Here is a 20209-nt window from a genome sequence, read left to right on the forward strand (position 1 = left end):
AAGTCTTTTTGCAGGCTATGTTAGAATTTTACGACTGATTTCAAAATTCTAAATATTGGATTCAATGACTGAAGTATAATTTTTATAATTAAAAACAATTAAAATTTTCTGTATTTAAGTTCATATTTCTGTTTGACATTCTCAGACACTTTTCAATGTTGAGTTTAAATTTCACTGTACACTTTGCATTTTTCAAAACTAATATCTGCAATTTTAATACGAGTTTTATCATTTAAAATTCGAAAACGCCTTTTTAATTTGATCTTTTTTAGTTTTTAATTCTTTTTTTGCATTTAGAGTTTTCCTTAAGCAGTTCACAAATTTCAAAAGTGATTTGGAATTTTCGGAAACTGAATTGGACAACTGAAATACAATTTTTACACTCAAATTCTGAAAAATACAGTTTGGATGTTCTGTATTCAATTTTTTATTTCTATTTTACTTTTTAAGAGATTTTTTCAAGTTTACTTTAAATTTCACTGTCGACTTTACATTTTTCAGACCCAAATTCTACGATAAATACTTAAAATTGTGTGTTGATTTCATTCCAGAATTATGAAATATACAACTTTTATGGCATTTCAAAAATTTGGTTTTACCATTAGTTCTATATTTTAATTTAAAAATTGCTTGAAATCAAAAATAATAATAATCGTGCGCATGTATGTTTTCTAGCAAAATAAATAAATGCCACAATCGATACTTTTCAAGTTAATGTTGTTAATTTACTCAAAATCTTATTATCGGAAAATCACAAAATTCACCATGCAATCACTGCAATCACTTGCAATTTAGCACGAAATCACTAAAATCACTCGAAATTTCACATGAAATCACTGCAATCACTCAGAATTAACTCTGCATTCACTTTCAATCACATACAATCACTTGCAATCACTCGCAGTCACTTGCAATCACTTACAATCATTTGCAATCATGCAATCGGTGTTCAACAGAATTTTGAGTTATGTATCCCTCGTCCAACTGAACTTTTCGCGCCGCAACCGTCTCGCGTAATCTCGCGTCGAATGTCAGAGGACCAATCAGAGCGTTTCATCAAATAACCTCGTACAACCACGTGTTTGTGGCATCGTCGACACTGAGTTCGAGTGATTTTGTTTTGCATTTGTCTGGATTTTTTTGTTGGTTTGGTGTGTTATGTGAGAAACATTTAAAAGCATTTAAAATTAAAGAAAAGACATAAAAGAGCAAATTGCGAGTCAGAGGGTTTCACTGTAGAGGCGAAAAATATTTGACTGTCAAAGCACAACCAGAAAACAGTTCATTTGATAGTAAGCTCTGATTGGATGCCGCAACAGCGCCACTCGAGACCTTTGTAATGTTTAGAACTCATGTGAACATTCAGATTTTGAAATATCCTTTACATGATATATGTAAAAACCATGCCCCCATCGTTTAACGCAATTTATGAAAAATGGGCATATAGGCCTATGTCCCCTTCTTCCAGGGTATATTCTAACGGGCAGTTCTACCAAAATAGGCAGTTCTAAAAAAATGAGCAGTTCTAAGAATCACTTGGAAGATGAGAAAAACAAAGAGAGATAGAGAGAACCAGATAAAGAGAGTGGGAAAGAGAGAGAGAGAGCGAAATGAGCCTGATTACGAGATCTTCTAGCTTTTTTCTTAGAAAGCGTATACTCTCAGTTCGGGTAGTTCTAAAAAATCCTTAGAATATAGCCTGCCTTCTTTTATCCAAGACCTTAATTGTAAGCGTAATTTGGTTGACATTATTTTTTAATTCTTCCTTCATTTATTTGTTACAGTATCAATTACAAGATATTTTAAAACATTTCGAGCGAAAACGTTATTGACTGTTATGTAAATGAATGTAGCTGTTGCGTGTTCCATTATTAATTTGTTTCTCGATTTCATAACAATTAAAACTGCAAATACAGTCCAACTCGGACATAACGTCGGATTTGAGGCTGATGGTGAACCCAACATAACCCAACCGAACCGGATACATCTCCACTCCAAACGTGAATAATCCGGGGCGTATGAACCTTTTCCGATGGCTTTGATTGCGCGGTAAAACATATTTTGAACATTGTGTTTGTAATACGGAGACAAGGGTAAACTACATATTTAACGAAAATGTGGAAGAAAGTTTGCTGTTTCACAATAAAATAAATAGGTTTCCTGCTTACGTACTTTGAATGTTTGCGGATGGCTGAGCATTTCGCTTAAAATGAGAGCTTTGTCTTGAATAATCGGTCCAGATAGATACTCGGTCGATCACTCAAACAGACCCCCCGGAGACAGCTGTATCCAAAAACGCCCAAACATTTTCACGAAAACACTGTTTGTCAACGCTTCAAGTGGGGAAGGACGCACTTTTGTCATTTGTGCAGTTTTATAACCAAAATAGAAAGACTCTCTGCCTCTCAGAAAATCACCGTTCCTCCAAAGTACACCAAAATCGATGTTCAATTGAGTTGAAACAAATTTGAGCCGCACAGATTCTAATTTCCTTCCATTTACCAGTGAGTATTAGTGTCTTGAAATAGAAATGGTGCTTGGCATGCCATGACTAACCTAACATTTGGAAGTTGCATTCGAAAGTTATAATTTTAATATAAATGGCTACTACGCACTGTTAATTGAAAGAAAGTTGAAAATTAGGTAAATATTATGGCAGTTAGTTTCCTTATTAACAATTATTTAGTCTAATATCTCAAAGCTTTGACCGGTATGTAGGTGACTGTCAGCGCGGTTCAGCACTCCACAACTCTCGGCATGAGCCAAAATTCAGTCTCAAAATAATATATTTCCCTAGATGTCCAGATGTCAAACTGCGTTCATGAGAAAATATTTAAGACTGAAAATTCTCTGAAATGCTCATTGGAAGACCTATGAAATTTGACCTTCAATAAATTCAACACCAGCGGTTTTCTATGGTCTTTTTGTCTATTCAAACTTATTCCTTTTCTTCTTCTCTGTTTTCTTTCTCGAATCGTAGAGTCTATTGGTAGCCACGACAGCGCCACCAATTTGGAACTATTCAGAAAATACTTGAATTTCAATTAAATAGTAACATAAGATCGTATGGTAAATAATTAATTTTAAATCATAGTAAAACATTTTTAGTGTGACGATGGCCGTGGGGACTAAAGCGTAGACTTTGGACCCACTCCGTCGGCTTGTGGGTTCGATACCCGCCTCGCACTCGAGAAGAGCCTCGGGTGCCTATGCGGTGAACATCAGTCTAGCAAGGGAGTTGTTCATCTCTGGAGAGTCGTGGGACCGGTACCTCTAGAGGAAAAGGTTATCTTAAGTACATGAAGCTGTTGCTTTTGGTGGTTCGGAACCCACCTTAAACTGTAGGTACCCTCCCACCACCAAGTGCGCGGGTGGTGTTTAAAAGAATGGGGAAGAAGTTACAAGAAAATTGTAAAGCCTTAGCGGACACATTAGAAGTTTTTATTCAACTTTAGTATAACATTTCTGATTAAATTGCATTGATATTCACTGTATTTTTTCATGAACATTGTTCCAATAACTTCGTGATATATTTTCGCGTGTTTGATGGCGCTGTTGTCAATGTAAAGCTCATTTCATCATGGCACGAAATAATTCGATCAGTCCCATCAGCTTCAGTAGGCATCCGAGCCCCACTGCTCCTTAGCGCGAGCTCGCCAACTTGCCGTTTGGGTGCAGCGCCTTACCGCAACGCTCCTATTTGGCCACGCCTAAATGATAACCGCACAACCCTGCAGCTCCTTTTACTACTACCTGTGGCGCGGCGTCTATTCTCGGATGGGATATATTCGGTGTGGTTATCACAGAAAAAACTGAAGATAAATTTTGTTACATGTAAAATTTCCCGCTGTCAAGTTTACATGCTATTTGGCGAAAGTTTATCCTACGATGGAATAAAAGCTGTCGTCTTCTACGCCGTCCTTAACAGCAATGGGAAACGGAAAATGTATGAGGTAATTCGAGTTATAAATCGGGACACCAGATTTAAAACGACACAGAAAAAACAGAAATTAAAATGTGTTGCAGGTTGAAACGGTTAAAAATTAAAAATATTTCGGCAAGAGGTTTACCGAGGTTAGGAGAATAATTCTGATCTCGTCTACTACGTCAAGATGTTATTAAGAAGTTTAGAGGAAAAATCACTCACGTGCAAACCATTTTGGTAATAATGTACAAATTTGCTTAAAATTTTGATATGTTCCAGACACAAAGCAAAAATGAATATTTGTCAATAAAATTGTGTATATAAATAGTGATTATTTGTGTACAGCGTATTGTGTTACGCGACTGTTGTGTCCGAGCTAGGCGCAGGCGCACACGTACGACTTTTGAAGATTGGCGTCCGCGGTGAAGATACTATTATACTACCGAAATGCCTATGGATGGACGCGGAAAGCAACTGACTTTGCATACAAAATATTTTGACATAAATTTCTAGCATTTCCGAAAAAATTTTTTCCCCTTATTTTGCAAATTGAAAATACCCTACATTTGTTACAAGAAAATCGTATGCAACAGGTGTTATAAATAGGCAATTTTTCGTGTTATATGTACCTGCCGCTTTGAATTCCTCGTTTTGTAACCGGCTTGAAAATGTTGAGGCCTCAAAAGTCAAGGCTTTGACATGTCTTGGACATAGCTTGGTGGCTTAAGTTTCCACCCACTGATGTGTGAATACATTAGGAGTCTTTTAATTTTAAGGCGGTCAAAATAACAAATTCAATTCTTTAATTTTCTACTGAGCGATATAAAAATAAAATATTCAAAATCCAAAAGTTTTCACGATTTGGGGATATATCATTTGTTTAGAAAAGTTTGGAAATTTCCCCTACAATCAGCCTGCGAGAGCCTTGCTTTTGTAAATATCTGCCTTGAAATTTGTCGTTTTGAACGTCACCACTAGAAATTAAAAATCCTGCAAATTTCGAAGTACTTGCCATCCACTTACTTTCGGGTTTAGACTAGTCTTCGCATCACCTTTAACTCACCTCCGACTTGTCTACTACTTTTTCTCGATTATCCTCTGGCTCATACAGAAAACCATACACTCGTACGGAACTACCTACTTGCTGCTAAAACGCGTTCCGCGTAGTGGTTTTTTCAGTCGATCGAACAAAAAACAGTGACAGGGAGCTAAATCTGGCGAATTTAATGGCTGCGGAATTGTATTAGTTGAGTTTTTGGTGAGAAACTCACGGATAATGATGGCATTGTGCGACAACACACACGTTGTTGCAAAATTAAATCCATTGCAAAAATCGAAATTCGCAAAAAAACAGATGCACTCAAAATTGCGTTACATTTACAAATGTCAAGCTAGAAAGTTGAAATTCGCAGGGAATATTGTTAAAAGGTGTGACAATCTACAGAAATAAAAAAATGTGAATCGGGCAGCAGGGGGCGCCACGCGGTGATGATTCGTGAACTTTTTGATCAATGGTATGTTTCTAAAAAATTGAAGTTCGTTAAGAAATAGAAGCTGTAGAGTGTAGACTATAAATAGTAAATTCTGGATCTTACCAAATGTATAGCTTGGAAGAAGTGGGTTCTGTGTTATGCTTGCATTTCTATTTTTTTAAATAGCATAAATATTGTAACCTAAATCCAAACTGTGATTTAAACCCCTGACTAAGCAGTCTTAAACTGGACCTGAAATATATTTTCATTTTTTTAAAGATTTGGATACTTTTTTTGATATAGTGTTAATTTTTTTTCAACTTACTATATAAAAGAGATAAAAATATATACTTTGCTTCCGTTCGTTTAAAGTTCGCTTCTAAGTTAACTCTACAAACACTAATAGTCAGTTGAAAAATTACATTAAACATTATTCCACTGCGTTTTTAAACTATACCAATATATGCAATGAACTTGTTACGTAATACTGCTAGGTGGTAGATGCCAAACGGATATAAGTGAGAGCTATGGCAGGGATACAAGCGCAGGGTCCCGCTTCTGATGATTGGACCCATGATTGGAGTTTCAAAAATGCAGCAGTGGAAAGTGGAAAAGAAACATCTTTTTTCAACATTAGACGCCTAAATTTTGTTAAACTTTTGTAAATGTCATAAGACCTTCGGCGCGCTGAATAAATGGGGTAAAATACAGTGAAAAGGTGAAATATTCACACTAGGGTGGTCCAAAGAACGCTCTTCGAGCTAAAGGGTAAGTCCCACCCACAAGTTTTTGAAAATATTGGCCCTTTCGCATAGAAAAATATTTTTGCACTGGAAATGTTTCAAGTCGTTATACAAATGACTTCTAGTCACACAAAAATTTGACAGGTTAACAATAACCATTGTTATAAATAATTCTCGGGACAAAATATTTAAATTTAAGGTTTTATCAAATTTTAATTTTCTTGAATTGCTCGAATGGCTACGGATATTCCTGAAAAAATTTATCTTTGATATGCATCTGATTTTTTAAGAAAAATATGCTTGTTTTCCATTTTCCACTCGTGCGTTTTTAAAATTCTAATCATGATTCAAAATCTTTACAAAACGCGCATTCTACACGTGTCGGTCTGGGAATAATTAATACCTCAGGGTTGTTTCAAAGGGATGATATCAGTCTTTTTGCGGAGGTTTTTACAAAGATTATTGAAAATATCATTGGTAAAACATAAATAAAGAAACATACATTTCATTTCAGTAAAATGTTGCAAGTTTGCAAAGTTGCTCATCCCCTACCCCCACACCCTGGTAAAAGCATACTATCAGAAGCCGGCACCCTGAATTTTTGTATTATCTAGATCCCCAGAATATGAATCTGAAGAGAAACTGCGTTACACTATTTATATATGCTCAATGTTATCTATGTACTGCACTAATAAGTAAGAGCGTATATAAACGCGCTTCCAGTGTGTCTAGAACTTTTCTATTTGATGACCAATCGAAAAGTTTCATTTAAATAAATTTTAAACCATCTTAAAATCTACTAAGAATCATGATTAAAACTTACATATATGTGAAATTAAAAATTTCAGTTCTTAAATTTACATCGACTTTAAAAAGGGTATTTTGATAATTTGCAAGTACTTTTGTCATATAACAGAAACGTTGACAAAAATGCCTAAAACTTGAAAAAGTATATTTTTTACAATTATGTACATTTTCTAATTTGGGACGTAAATATCTCATTAATGAACTTGACTTTCACTTGAAAACCCTCAAGAATGATATCACAGGCAGATTCGATTTCAAGAATGTGAAAATTATCTAATCCAGTTTTTTCTTCCGCGTAACTTTCTGGAAAATTTTATGCAAATTTGTTCTTTCTCTACATTTTATAAAAAGTTTTTGCCTTTTTCCGTATTGTACAAATATTCCTTTTGACTCCCCCTCTCCCCTTTTAATGTTTCTTTGAAGTGAAAGAAAGCACGCGCTGCTTTTTGCGTCCGGTTGCGCATGAACAGTTGGTCTCTGATGGAGCATCTGACTGTGATTGACCACGTTACACACAAGAGTGAACTCATCGCGATACACGAGCTCTCAGTTACAAGCGCATTATTCGCGAAATAGCCCGAGAAAATCTCCTAATCAATTTCTACGGAGTCATCATCGAATCTCGTTTCACGAACTCTACTTTAGAAATACCCGTTCCCTCTATTCGAAATCATCGATTTTTGGGGGAACCGAGTCCGATTCAATTCGGTTTGAGTTCAGGATTAACTTCAGTGAGTTTAATTTCTTCAATGCTCACCCTACTTGCTCTATCTCTATTTTATTAGATCATGTATTTCTGAAGAGGGTGGATCGGAGCTAATATTTTAAAAGAAAGTATTATTTTATAAATGTAGATTAAAAATCGTCCCGGCCTATATTTTCAAGTTTAATAAATTACACTGTACAGCTTTCAGTGGAAAATAGAATAACTAATTTGTTTTATTTTTATAACACCTCTTGGGCCCTTTAAAATAAAAAAACCATAAAATTAAAAAAAAAAGAGTCCATTTTATTTATTTATCTTGCAAAATAAAAATTACATGCACAAAAGCTTGATACAAAAGTTTTAGATTTATTAAAGATACAGATATTATTGTTTACATTTTTTTCTTTTATGACTAACTTTTTTCGTAAAAAATGAAAAAATCATTTGATTTTTCTACAAATCTTGACGCTTGAACAAATACTTTTTTTTATAATCTAGAAACTTTCGGCGATAATCACTCACAGTCTGGAGCACATATACTGATTCTCTTCGCATTGTTCTCGAAACAGAGTCACACAAGAAAAAGATGTAGACAAGAATATGCGTACTTTAAATATATCTAAAACTTTTGCATTGAGCTTTTTGGATATATTTGATATTTTTCAAGATAAATACATTAAATTAATTGTTTTGTTAACTTTATGGTTTTTTTTTTCGATTAGAAGGGCCCAGGATTTAAACTTCCAAAATAAGAACTGCAAGTGAATGATTTATTCCCGAATAAAAATGCTTCGACTTGAGTTCGACTTGTTTATCCCTTGAGTTCGTCTCCAAGGCATCGATGTGTAGCTGCGTCTCAAAACTGAGCCAAGACATAGGCCTTCGAGGCTATAAACCGCACGTGTTGGAGTTATAAAAATTCGACTCAAGAGATAAATGTATGTCTTCAAGAAATAAAAACTTGTGTTCAAGACATAAATTGAAGTCTGGCTCCGTCTCAAAACGGAGACATACTCAAGTCGAACTTTTCGACTTCAGAGTGTCTTGATTGGCGGCCATTCAAGTGGAACTTAAGTCGAAGCACTTTTATTTGGGATAAACTTAGCATTAGCCAAATGGCTCTGGATAAAGCTGGAGTTATAATGAAAATAAACTTTTACATATACAAATATACAAATGTGTATGTATCTTCATCATGTAAATTTTCGGATTTATAGATAGGTTTTAAAGTTTATTTTTACAATATGATGTTAATTTAAAAAAATTAGACAGTATTATTTGTTGACGCAATACATGCTGTGATGACATTTTGAGTAACAAAGAATGCCCGCCAGTGTACGCTTGCCCCAGTGGGCACCTAAAGATCATGGACGTCCTAAAGACGTCCTTAAAATGTACCTCTATGTCATATGATTTGACGTCTTTAAGACATCCTGTGGATCTTTTCATGTCTTTGAAAGCTCCTCAGGACGTCCTTAAGACGTCCACCGACAGACGTTTATGGGAAAAGCTTGGGACTTGTGTACCCACTGGGTATTAGCATTACAGCCTTGTTTGCGGTTATACCCCTTGTGAATTCTTGACCTCCTGTATGAGATTGGATGTTAGCAAGTTGCCTTAAACTTTTCATTACCTCTAATACCTAATATTGATTCCTTGTAAATTTGGTGTCAATCGTTCCTTCAGCATTGCCTAATTTGTAGAATCCTACGGCATCTACGTCTATAATCACAACTAAAACATTTCTATAATCTTCTCGACCTCTGTTATCGTCGACACTGTATCGTTATCAAACTTTTGGCTTCTTTCGCACTTTTTAAATCTTTTAAATGAGTGTTATACTGCTCTTCGTCCATGTTAAAACTAATTGCGTTTTTTTGAACCAACAATTCAGTAAACTTTTTATTGAACTTATATTTAAAACTTTCTTTCTGATCAACTGAAATTTTCACACAATGTAACTCAAGACTACCGCATTGTTTGGCTAATGCTAGTATCAGCCGGCTAAAGCCCGAATTTCGTTATTTTTGTTAGCTTTATGTAGACGCTTTGAATAGAAATAGCTTTATTTGGCTCAACCTAGTATCATCCAATATCGGGCGTGAGCTATAACACACATGCACACACATGCAGACACACACACACATATATATACACACACGTACGCGTACACGTACACATATTTATTAATATTTATATACACTGCCGTCCCAACTAAAAAGATACATAAGTGAAATTTTTATGAAAAATAAGTTTTTGGTATCGTTGGGTTCGTAAGACAAAGCTGCAGCTGTATTAATAAAATCTATTCATTATTAAAATTTGTTACCAAAAACGATAGTTTATAATTGAGGAAAGTCGAAAAAGTTGAAAAAGACAACAGAAAAGATACGCAAAGCACTTTGCGTGTCCTAAAAGTTGTACAAGGAAGGCAGTACGTCATGAGCATTCACATGAAAAAGACCCTACAAATTGCGGGGCAAATTGAATCGAACAGAATCGCTTGCCTCACGTACCTTTTAGACTTGTGAATTAGCTCGGACTCTGATCGAAAATCCACGGGAAATAAGTCCTGGCTAAATTTGGCTATACACTAGCGATGATCGTTCGAGTGAGTTCGGAACAGTCACCAAATACACAGTGTCCCTTACGTACCCAGTGGGCACAAAGTTGGGCGACGTCTTTACGACATCGTTACGACATCTTGACGACAACTTTACGATACCCTATGACCATGTCGTTAAGGTGCCTTTACGATATCATAAATAAGTCTATGATCTGACGATGTCGCAAAGATGTCGTAACGATGTTGTAAATACGTCGCCAAATTTTGTGCCCACTGGGTATGTTTTGAGGTTTTATTTTGTGGCTGGGCTCGAGGTCTTCGACAAAGGCATCTTCCGCAAGTTACCTAATGTTCTTTTTGCCTTGTATTTTTGACTTTCTACGACCAGTAAAACATCACAAGTCCATTTTCTAATAGAAATTGTTTTAAAAATCAAGTTTACATTGTAAAATATGAAAAAGCACATTATTTTTACTCAAATAGGGTATCTTAATTACCCGAAATTGGAAGATTTTTTCAAATCTTCTAATTCGAAAATGATTTCTTATAAAACAATGAAATTTGCATGTTAAGTTAACAATTGCCGACACTTTGAATCTAGCATTGAATGAAAAATTAAATGTGTTTTTTATATAAAAAATCAATTGTTATAAATAAATACGGTTCACGGAAAACAATTAAATTTTCAGGTAAGTAAACGATTGTTGACACATTGAATATAGCAATGAATGAAAAAATCATTCGTCTTTTTTATATCAAATAATGCAATTGTTTTAAATGAATGGTGTTTATGGAAAATGGAACTCTTCGAAATCGGGTTTTCAACGATTAAAATATTCTTTATTGTTTTGAGAATATCTTACAAAAATTTCTGAGTGGACAGTTGGGTACTTTTTATTAGACAGCTAATGTTTCTGCGAAAACGTTTCTACGGGCTTTTCGTGACTTTTCCGTGTTGGTTCTAACGAGTTTGATTGGGGAAAAATTCAAACCTTTAAAACCCGAAGATATTTTGTATGCTCCGTGTAGGACAAAAATTGTTTTTTGCGGTTTTACTGAATCTCAAAAAAGTTTTAAAAATTTTAATTATTTAAAAAATCAATATAAAACTGCAGCTGAATTCTTGATAGACCGATTGGAAAACTGCAAAACTATATTAGGTACCCAAAAATTTCACTCCGTTAAAACGCCAAAAAACAATGAACTGAAAGTCAAGACTTACTCTTTGTGCCAAAAATCACAGAATTTCAGCTTCTTTAGAACGAAATCGAGACATAAATTTCTACAAGATATTCTTAAAACTATAATGAATATTGTAATCCATGAAAAAAGGATTTTAAGAGGTCCATTTTCCGTAAACTTCATTTATTTACGACAATTGCATATTGCTTGTATAAAAATTATGAGTAATTTTTTTTAATTATCTGCTTTATTCAAAGTGTAGGCAATCCTTGACTTAGCCTGCAAATTTCATTATTTTACAAGAATTCTATTTCAATCTGGAAGATTTGAAATTTCAAAAATACGTGTCTTTTTTATATTTACAACACGAAAAAAATCGAGGCGGTTTTATTTTTCATTTGTAAATTTGATATGGAAGGACCTATACATGTGTTTGTATATGTGAGTGTGTCTGTGTATGCTGTTCCGTGGGTGTCCTTGTGAAAAGGGCCCTTGTTGACGGTCCTAGTTTTTGTCCTTAGTTTTGTATTAGTGAGTATATTTCATTTCCATAAAAAGTATAACACGTGTTCTTATGGCACTCGCGAAGATCAGATTTTCTTTTATCTCGTAAATGCCCTATCGACTTGTTTATCACCCTAGAGGTTCTTTTCGTGATTAAAATGCCAAAATTTATCCAGGTATATAACTTTATATAAAACTGCATGCAGGCCATAAATGCCTCCATCATCCCGTGCAGAAATCTCGATCTGGCCCCGACCGGGGCCAGACCAGTCCCGATCGGCTCCCGTCACGGAATTCTGGTAGGGGCCCGATCGCGGATGAAACACAAACCCACATCGGGGCCAGGTTGAGACACCTGATCGGTACACTATTAGTTTCATTATAATCTATTCGGGAATTTCACGAATGGAGATTAAATATAAGTAAACTGGAAACTAGTATTAAAATGAAAGTAATACAAGCACGGAAAAAAAGGTTTGTTTTTGATGAAAATAAATGGATGATAACCAGAAATATTTTAATGAACAATTTTAATTTCTTGAAGAAAATTTTGTCTATAAAACTTCTTAACAAATTAGAAAACAAATTTTCGCAAAAAGATTCCCTAAGACTTGACATTTTCGAATTTCTCAAAAAAAAATCGTCGTATCGCATTTCATTTAGAGTCCGGCACTATCTAGATAAGCTTATTTGGGCCAAATTCTACCCTAATGGACGCCGATTAAATCCATACTAGAGTTTCTGCACGAGTTGTATTATCCCGTGCAGAAATCGCCCGATTTCAAACGTAATACCGATCTGGCCCCGATTTGATTTCCTGATCTGGCCCTGTTCGGTAGAACTATGTGGCCCATACCTAGGCCCGAATGGGCCAGAGCTATTTCCTACTAAAACGCCATCTCCATACGCTCGCAGAACTAGTGCTGCTTGATTTTTTCTGATAGTGCCTCATATAAATTGATAATTAATTTAATTGTTTTAGGTAAAATTAGTATATTTACCATTAGACGAGGTAAATATTATTATATAATGAAATTGGTCAAGTTCTTTTGTTTTCAATTATCATTTAAGAACTCAAAGTTTTTTCGATTTAATGTAGAGTTAGAATTATCAAATCAATTTTTTGCACAAAAAGCAAACCTTTTTTTTGAAACTGATACCATTTACAATAATCTTACGTTTCTCAAAAGTATAATTGAATTTTGTAGTTTGAAACATCTTCTTTTCGTCCCTGTAGTACATTAATTTTAACTTACAATAACTTAATTGGAAATTAAAAATATTAAGGTGGCCTTCGAAAGGAGAGGACCATTCGATAGTTTCGAGTTTACTTATATTAAATTTCCATTCGTGAAATTCACGAATGGATTATAATGAGACTGATAGTGTACCGATCGGGTGTCCAGACCTGGCCCCGATGTGGGCGTGTCTTTCATCCGCGATCTGGCCCCGACCAAATCTCAAATCGCCAAGATTAGAGCAATATGAAAAGTCAGAAATTCACTTTTATGCTTTGTGCTGTCCTGAAAATTTTTAAATGAATCGAGCCAGCCGATAAAATTTTGCAATCAAAAGAAAATGGTTTAGCTAGCATTCTTCCGATCATTAAAAGTGTACATGAATGCAGTACATACTTCTGCTTTGACAATGCGTTCGAAACGACATATTCGGAAAGCTGAAAATTGTTTTCTTTTTTTCATAAAAATTGTGAACCTGCGAAACAAAAAATCAAATTGAATCGCACTTTGAGTAGTTTTGTATTGACAGAAAGCACTGGAATTTATTCATTCACGTTCGTTTTATAGTAGTTGCATCTGGATAAATTTTTTTTCCTCCAATCTTTTTTGAAAATAAGTTGCTCTTAATAATACTACACAGCGAAAAAAAAATGTTGCCCCTCCTAAGATTAGGTTTCCCCCTTCTGACATATTAGTCTGGCTACGGGCTTGATTTGATTTAATATGCTTAAATTGACTTTCACAGAAAAAACGAAAGATAAAGTTTACATCGATTGCAGGTGATAGATTCACCGCAACAAAAATTAACCTTGCCAGATAAACCTTACATTAATCGAAAATAATTTCCGATTTTTAACCCTGTCTGGATAATCTTTCGTCTTATAAACGCTCCATTTTTATTCGAGATGTATCGAGAATTACGACACCAGCGCTATCTATCGTCGTTTAACTTCATTAAATTGGAGAGAAATGGAGAATCCCATCTGTCAGTTGCTTTTTCTGGTTTTTGCTAAATGGTATTAAATAAGTTTTAATTCGTCTACAATAGTGTAATTTATTTCGGAGAAGGTATATCAGTAAGAGCAAATTTTTTTCGTGTTTTCTGTTGCTGATTCTACATGTTTTACCTTTGCTTACTTCAGCGTGACGCAGTAGATGAGATCAGAATTATTCTCCTAACCTCGGTGAAACTTTCGCCGAAATATCTTTAATTTTTAAGGGTCGCAAGTTTTACCGACAAATAATTTTAACTTTTGTTTTTTCTCTATTGTTTTATATCTATTGTCCGATTTATGGCTCGAATTCACTCATACCCTGCCGTTTTCACATTGCTTCTAAGGAAGCCCTAGCTACGACAGCTTTTATTCCATCGTAGGAGAAACTTTCGCCAAATAGCATGTAAACTTTCACAGCGGGAAATTTTACATGCAAAAAATTTAACTTTAGTTTTTTCTGTGTTGTAAAAAAGTATTGCTGTCCCAAATGTAAGTCTTTGCCCTATTTACGGTGAATCATGAAAAACATAAGTAAAAAACGGAATTTCGAAATGAATAGCAAATTTCTTCTTTAACAAAGAATCTTTTTGGTCCAAATCCTTTACGGGTGTTTTTAGAATTTTAGGACAAAGGAATGGATATACTTTCGTAATACAGAAGCGCCGTGGCGCCTTAGGCATGTTGATAATTTCCTAAAAGATATCGCTACCGACATCCTGGGGATATTATGGCCCCATAAGAATGTTTTCATACGTCAAAAGTCTGGACCAGTAGCCTGAGTAGCTGGAAGCTGGAAGCAAGGGATCATGGGAGATGTACCGGTCCGGCACCGGCAAAGCATTCCTTACGTCAGAGTTCAGCAAGCAATCATCCAGGAGAAAGGTCAGCGGGGGGCTTCGAGGCAGGGGCTACTGGTTGTTTCTTTAAGTTCAACCTCTTCTGCCATCGAGCCACCTGCTGTGCCATGTCATCTCATTTTCGATTCTTCTTCTCCCTCGTCCAGGTCGAGACAGAGCCTCAGTTGAAAAACATGAAAACTATCTTAATTCTTAGTTCTCGATTGAGTCCGCAAATTATTATAGACGTCCTGAATCTTTAAGAGTCCTCCCTATGATGGAAAAATTTCTATAAATATTGCTTTTTTACACAGTAATACAAGATGACGAATTTGAAATGTAGATAAATTTAAATCTATGACGGATTGTGATTATGAATAGAATAGTCGTACATATGTAATAAAAAAAGATTTTTAATTTTATATTAATTTCATGTTCCTAATAACTGAACGATAGCGCATACATTTTATGTATTTCAACAATCAGCTGACTTAAATTAACCTATAAGTTTCATTTCACACGCACGCGTTGACGGAAAGTCAACAATCTTTCTGGCTTCAATTAACCCACAAAGTATATTTTACGTACATAAAGCAGTTAACTTTTAACCAAGCGCGTTACTGAAAGCCATGTTAGAATCATCAGTTGACTTTCATCTGACGAATGACCCTTTTGGTAACATCTGAAAGTCAACCGCTTTTTTTTACTGAAATTCAGATTCTTGTATTACTGTATAACGTTTAACATTTGGTAAATTTCTTCATGATGTGTAATGCATAAAATCATTTTTTTCAAGGTCTCATCGAGAGGCGTATATAGTCTACGGTATGGCAGACTTGGTGCTTACTTACCTTCGGAGCATCGCAGGGTGCCATTAAGGATGGGGGGGGGGGGTCCCATCATTAATTTTTGTCACAGGCTTAAGATGGTTACTGCCCAACATGTCGAAGGAATTTTTGGTTAGAATTGAATTTTATTTTTGATTATTTAACACAGGGCTGTCCCGGCATCAGTGTCTCCAGAACGTGGGATTTTTCGGCCCCCACCACTCTCCCATCTTGGAGCGACACATTCAAACGTAGTGTATCGGTGAGTCGGATCTGTTAAATGCTGCGAAGCCCAGCCTCGTGTAAAGCCGAAAATGCACGAGCAGGAATCCGAGCTCTCCCGACCTGACGAATGAAGATCTAGCTGCTCCTCGAATTTATTCAGGTTTTGAAATCCCGAGTTACCTTAGAACCATTAGGCTTATTGCGAAGAGGCAAATATAATTGACTTTATGTAAATAGATATAGGAGACAAGACTTCTGGGTCGAAATGTTTCAAATTTAGTGCTACATGCCTTAGTCATATTTTTAGTAAACAATGGATTTTTAACAAATAAAAAATTAATTTTCGACAAAATAGTTACATTTTCAACCCAAGAAATTAGTTTAAAAAATAAATTTTTTAACTTAAACATTGTAGTTTATACTGAAGTTTGCAGTTGAAAAAATTAATTTTTAGAACCAAATAAATGCGATTTTATCAACAAAAGAAATAAATTTTTATCTAAAACAAATTAATTTTTAAAAAGAATAATTCGCCAACAAAGAAGGTAAATTTATAACTAAAAAGAAAATTTTTCAAGAAAAAAAATGGTCAATAAAATTGTTCAATTTTCATCTATAGAAACGAATTTTAAACTAAAAAAATAAGTATTCGATCAAAAATGGACTAATCAAATTTTCAGACAAAAAATGAAATTTTCAACAAAAGAAATTAATTTTCAACTAACATTATAATGTTTCAACGAAAAATTGAATCGATAAATTTTTACTTGAAAAATAATTATCAACCCCAAAAAATCAAATTTTCAACAAAATATTTAAATTCCTAAGAAAAGAATTAAATTTGCAAACAAATATTTCAATTTTCAAGCCAATATATTTCTACCGAAAACAGAATTTCAAAATTTTCCAAATCAATTTTAAAACAGCAGCAATTTTTTTTAACAAAATACAAAAATTTTCAACGAAAATCGGTTAAATTACCAGTTTAAAAAATCAATTTACAACCAACAATTTTTCACAAAATTGTGCAATTACCAAAAAATAGATGAACTTTTAACCATTTCATACCGAAAAGAAAGATGTTTCAACGAAAAATGCATTTCCATCCAAAGAAATGAATTCATGGTTAAAATGGATCAATTTTAAACAAAAAAAAAATAATTATCTACCAAAAAAGAAGAATTTTTGACTGAGAAAGATCAATTTCCTACAACAAAAAAAATCAACCAAAAATGATACAATTAAATTTTTAATGTAAGAAAATGTTTTCTCAAAAAAAAAAAGAATCGAATTTCCAACAAAACAGTTAAATTATCAACCAAAATAGTTATTTTAAACAATTTTAATTTTAAAATAGTTTCATTTTCGATGGAAGAAATGAATTTTCAACTGACAATTGTTTTAAAAAAAACACACAATCGAATTTACAACAGAATAGTTCATTTTTTAAACATGCAGTTAGATTTTCATTTAAAAAATTGTTTCTGAAGCAAACATGGAATGGAATGAATTCTGAGAGAAAATAAAAACAATATCACAATTTTTTAAAATTATTTCGTAAATTTTCCATATTATATAATTTTGGAAAAAATAAGGAATTTAAGTATTATGAAGCCTTCTTGTGCAATTTTGTCGCACGATTTTCTGTTATGTTTATGTTGGTTTGTAAAATTTGCTTTCAAATTTTAGCAAGTTTACGAAATATTCAGAAATTTTGAAACGATTAAAAAATAATTAAAACTTGCGAAAAAATAACAGGAGAAATTTGAATAATTTTTAAAAATTAGAAGATTAGAATGTCTGAAAATATTAGAAAAAAGAATTATTTTTCTAATGATCGTTTGAAAATTTTTAATAATTTTTATTTACAAAAATGTACTTTGAAAAAAATCAAAAAGATTTTGCAACACAATCAAATGATTTCCTAAAATTTGAAAGAAGATTGTAGAAGATTTTAATGCAAGATGTTTCAATTTGATAAGATTAAAAAGTTTTAAAAAACGTAAATAACCCAGTAATTCAAGAAATATTTAGAAGAATGGAAGAGGTTCAAATCTAATCTCAAACTTAAATTTTTCAGAAATGTAGATTTTGAAAAATTTCGAAAAAATAAACTTTAGAAGCTTTAAGGGAATTCAGAAAGATTTCAAGGAGATAAAATTATTTTTCTTAAAATTCCTGGGAAAAATTTAGAAGATTATATAAGTCAGGTTTTTGACATCTTGAATGCTTTTTTAAAATTTTCCGAAAAATGTAGTAAGTTTAAAATTTTTTTTATAATATATTTTGTTTTAAAAGTACTAGAAACATTTAAAAACTTGAAAAAATTTCTCAAAATTTATCAATTATTCGTTGATATCTTCCAAAATTCTAAATGTCCTAATGATCTTTTAAAAAGACTCGAATTTTTCTAATATTTTTTTGAGGATTTTAAGAGAACAAGCCAAAAAGTTATTAACTTGACCTCATTCAAAAGACTGATCATTTGATAAAAATTTTGTAAAATTTTCCTTTGAATGTGGTGTGGAAAGGAATTTCATTAAAAAATGTGTGGAATTTTCTGAACAAAAAACTGCATGAATTTCTGAACTTTCTTATTTTTATTTTTTAAGTTTACTTTAATCTGCTTTACATTTAGTGAAAAATCATATGCTGAAAAACGATAAGAGAAATATCTATTTCTTCAATTTCAACCATAATTTGAAAGGCGTTTCTTCATAGTATTTTACTAACTAATGGAGATATTTTTATAATTTTATTCCTGAAATCTATTCCCTAAGGTCAAACATGGTACACAAATATCGTAAAATTTAAAAAACACGAACTATTTACAGGAATTTTTGAAATAAAAATCATTGTATATCATGTTCAAATAAATATTTGCAATATTTATAAAAGTATTATTTTTAATTTAAAAAGATTAATGCATAGAGAGTACAGTTTTTATTTGAAATTTCACGACGGTTTTTTGTACCATGTTTGACCCTCGGCCAGAATCAAGGAAAAATAATCTAAAAATATGTTCATTAGTCATTAAAATTCTACAAATACTTACCTTAACAATTTTTTTTCTCTTTTTATAATCATGAGATATTTCTCCATAAAATAAATTTTGTTGCATTTATTTTACAATTATTTACAATCAATTTCCAATTACAATTATTTTGCAATTAAAATAAAATTGTAAAAGCTAAATTTTGTAATTTTGAGATAAGTATTTTAAGGCATTAAAGATTTTGTAAAGATTTCATATACAATAAAATAAGTATTATCTGTTTATAAATTTATATGTAAATAATTATTATAAGATTCTTAAGAAAATTAAAAAAAAGATTTTCGAATATATCACATGTGCCAGAAAAGATCCTAGGAGATTTTTAAGGCATTTTATTTCTATTTTATAAGATTTTAGAAAATATTATGAAAATTTCTTATCTATTTAAAATGTTTTGAATTCTTCAAGATATTGGTAACTCTCTCGAGTTTTTATAAAAAATTCAAAAAATCATTCAAAATGTAAAAAAAAATTTCCTTATAATCTTCTAAATGTTCCCAAGCATTTTAAGAGACCATTTTTATTCTCCAAAGTTTTTCAGATGCTTTGAGAATATTTGAAATCTTTTGCAATATTTCAAAATAATTAAACATAATCTTTTAAAATTACGAGGGTAGTTCAATAAGTCCTTAGAATGACCAACAGATGGCGCGCGAATCGCTCCAAATCATCTGTTTTCAGTCAGCACCACTCCCGACTAGATATATGGTGCAGTCACAGTCCACATCTTCTGAGTTTACGTGTTTTTATAACCAATTGAAAAACAAAATCCACGATATGGTGTTGAAGGATAGAAGATTAAAAGTGCGTGAGTTAGCTGAGGCCACAAGGATATCTATAGGTGCAGTTGTTTCAATTCTACATGAAAAATTAGGCATGAAAAAGCTATCGGCAAAAGGTGCCGCGTTTGCTCTCAGCTGAGAATAAACGCAATAGAGTGGTCGCCTCTGAGGCTCTTTTGGCGCGCATAAGTCGGAATCGTGAGGAATTTTTTGTTCGATTTGTGACTGTGGACGAAACATGGACACACCATTGCACTCCTGAGACAAAGGAACAATCCAAACAGTGGATTTCCACAGGCGAACCAGCTCCAAAGAAGGTAAAGACCGTAAAGTCAGCTGGTAAGGT

The sequence above is a fragment of the Belonocnema kinseyi genome, chromosome 5 (assembly GCF_010883055.1).
Source record: "Belonocnema kinseyi isolate 2016_QV_RU_SX_M_011 chromosome 5, B_treatae_v1, whole genome shotgun sequence".
NCBI classification, from domain to species: domain Eukaryota; kingdom Metazoa; phylum Arthropoda; class Insecta; order Hymenoptera; family Cynipidae; genus Belonocnema; species Belonocnema kinseyi.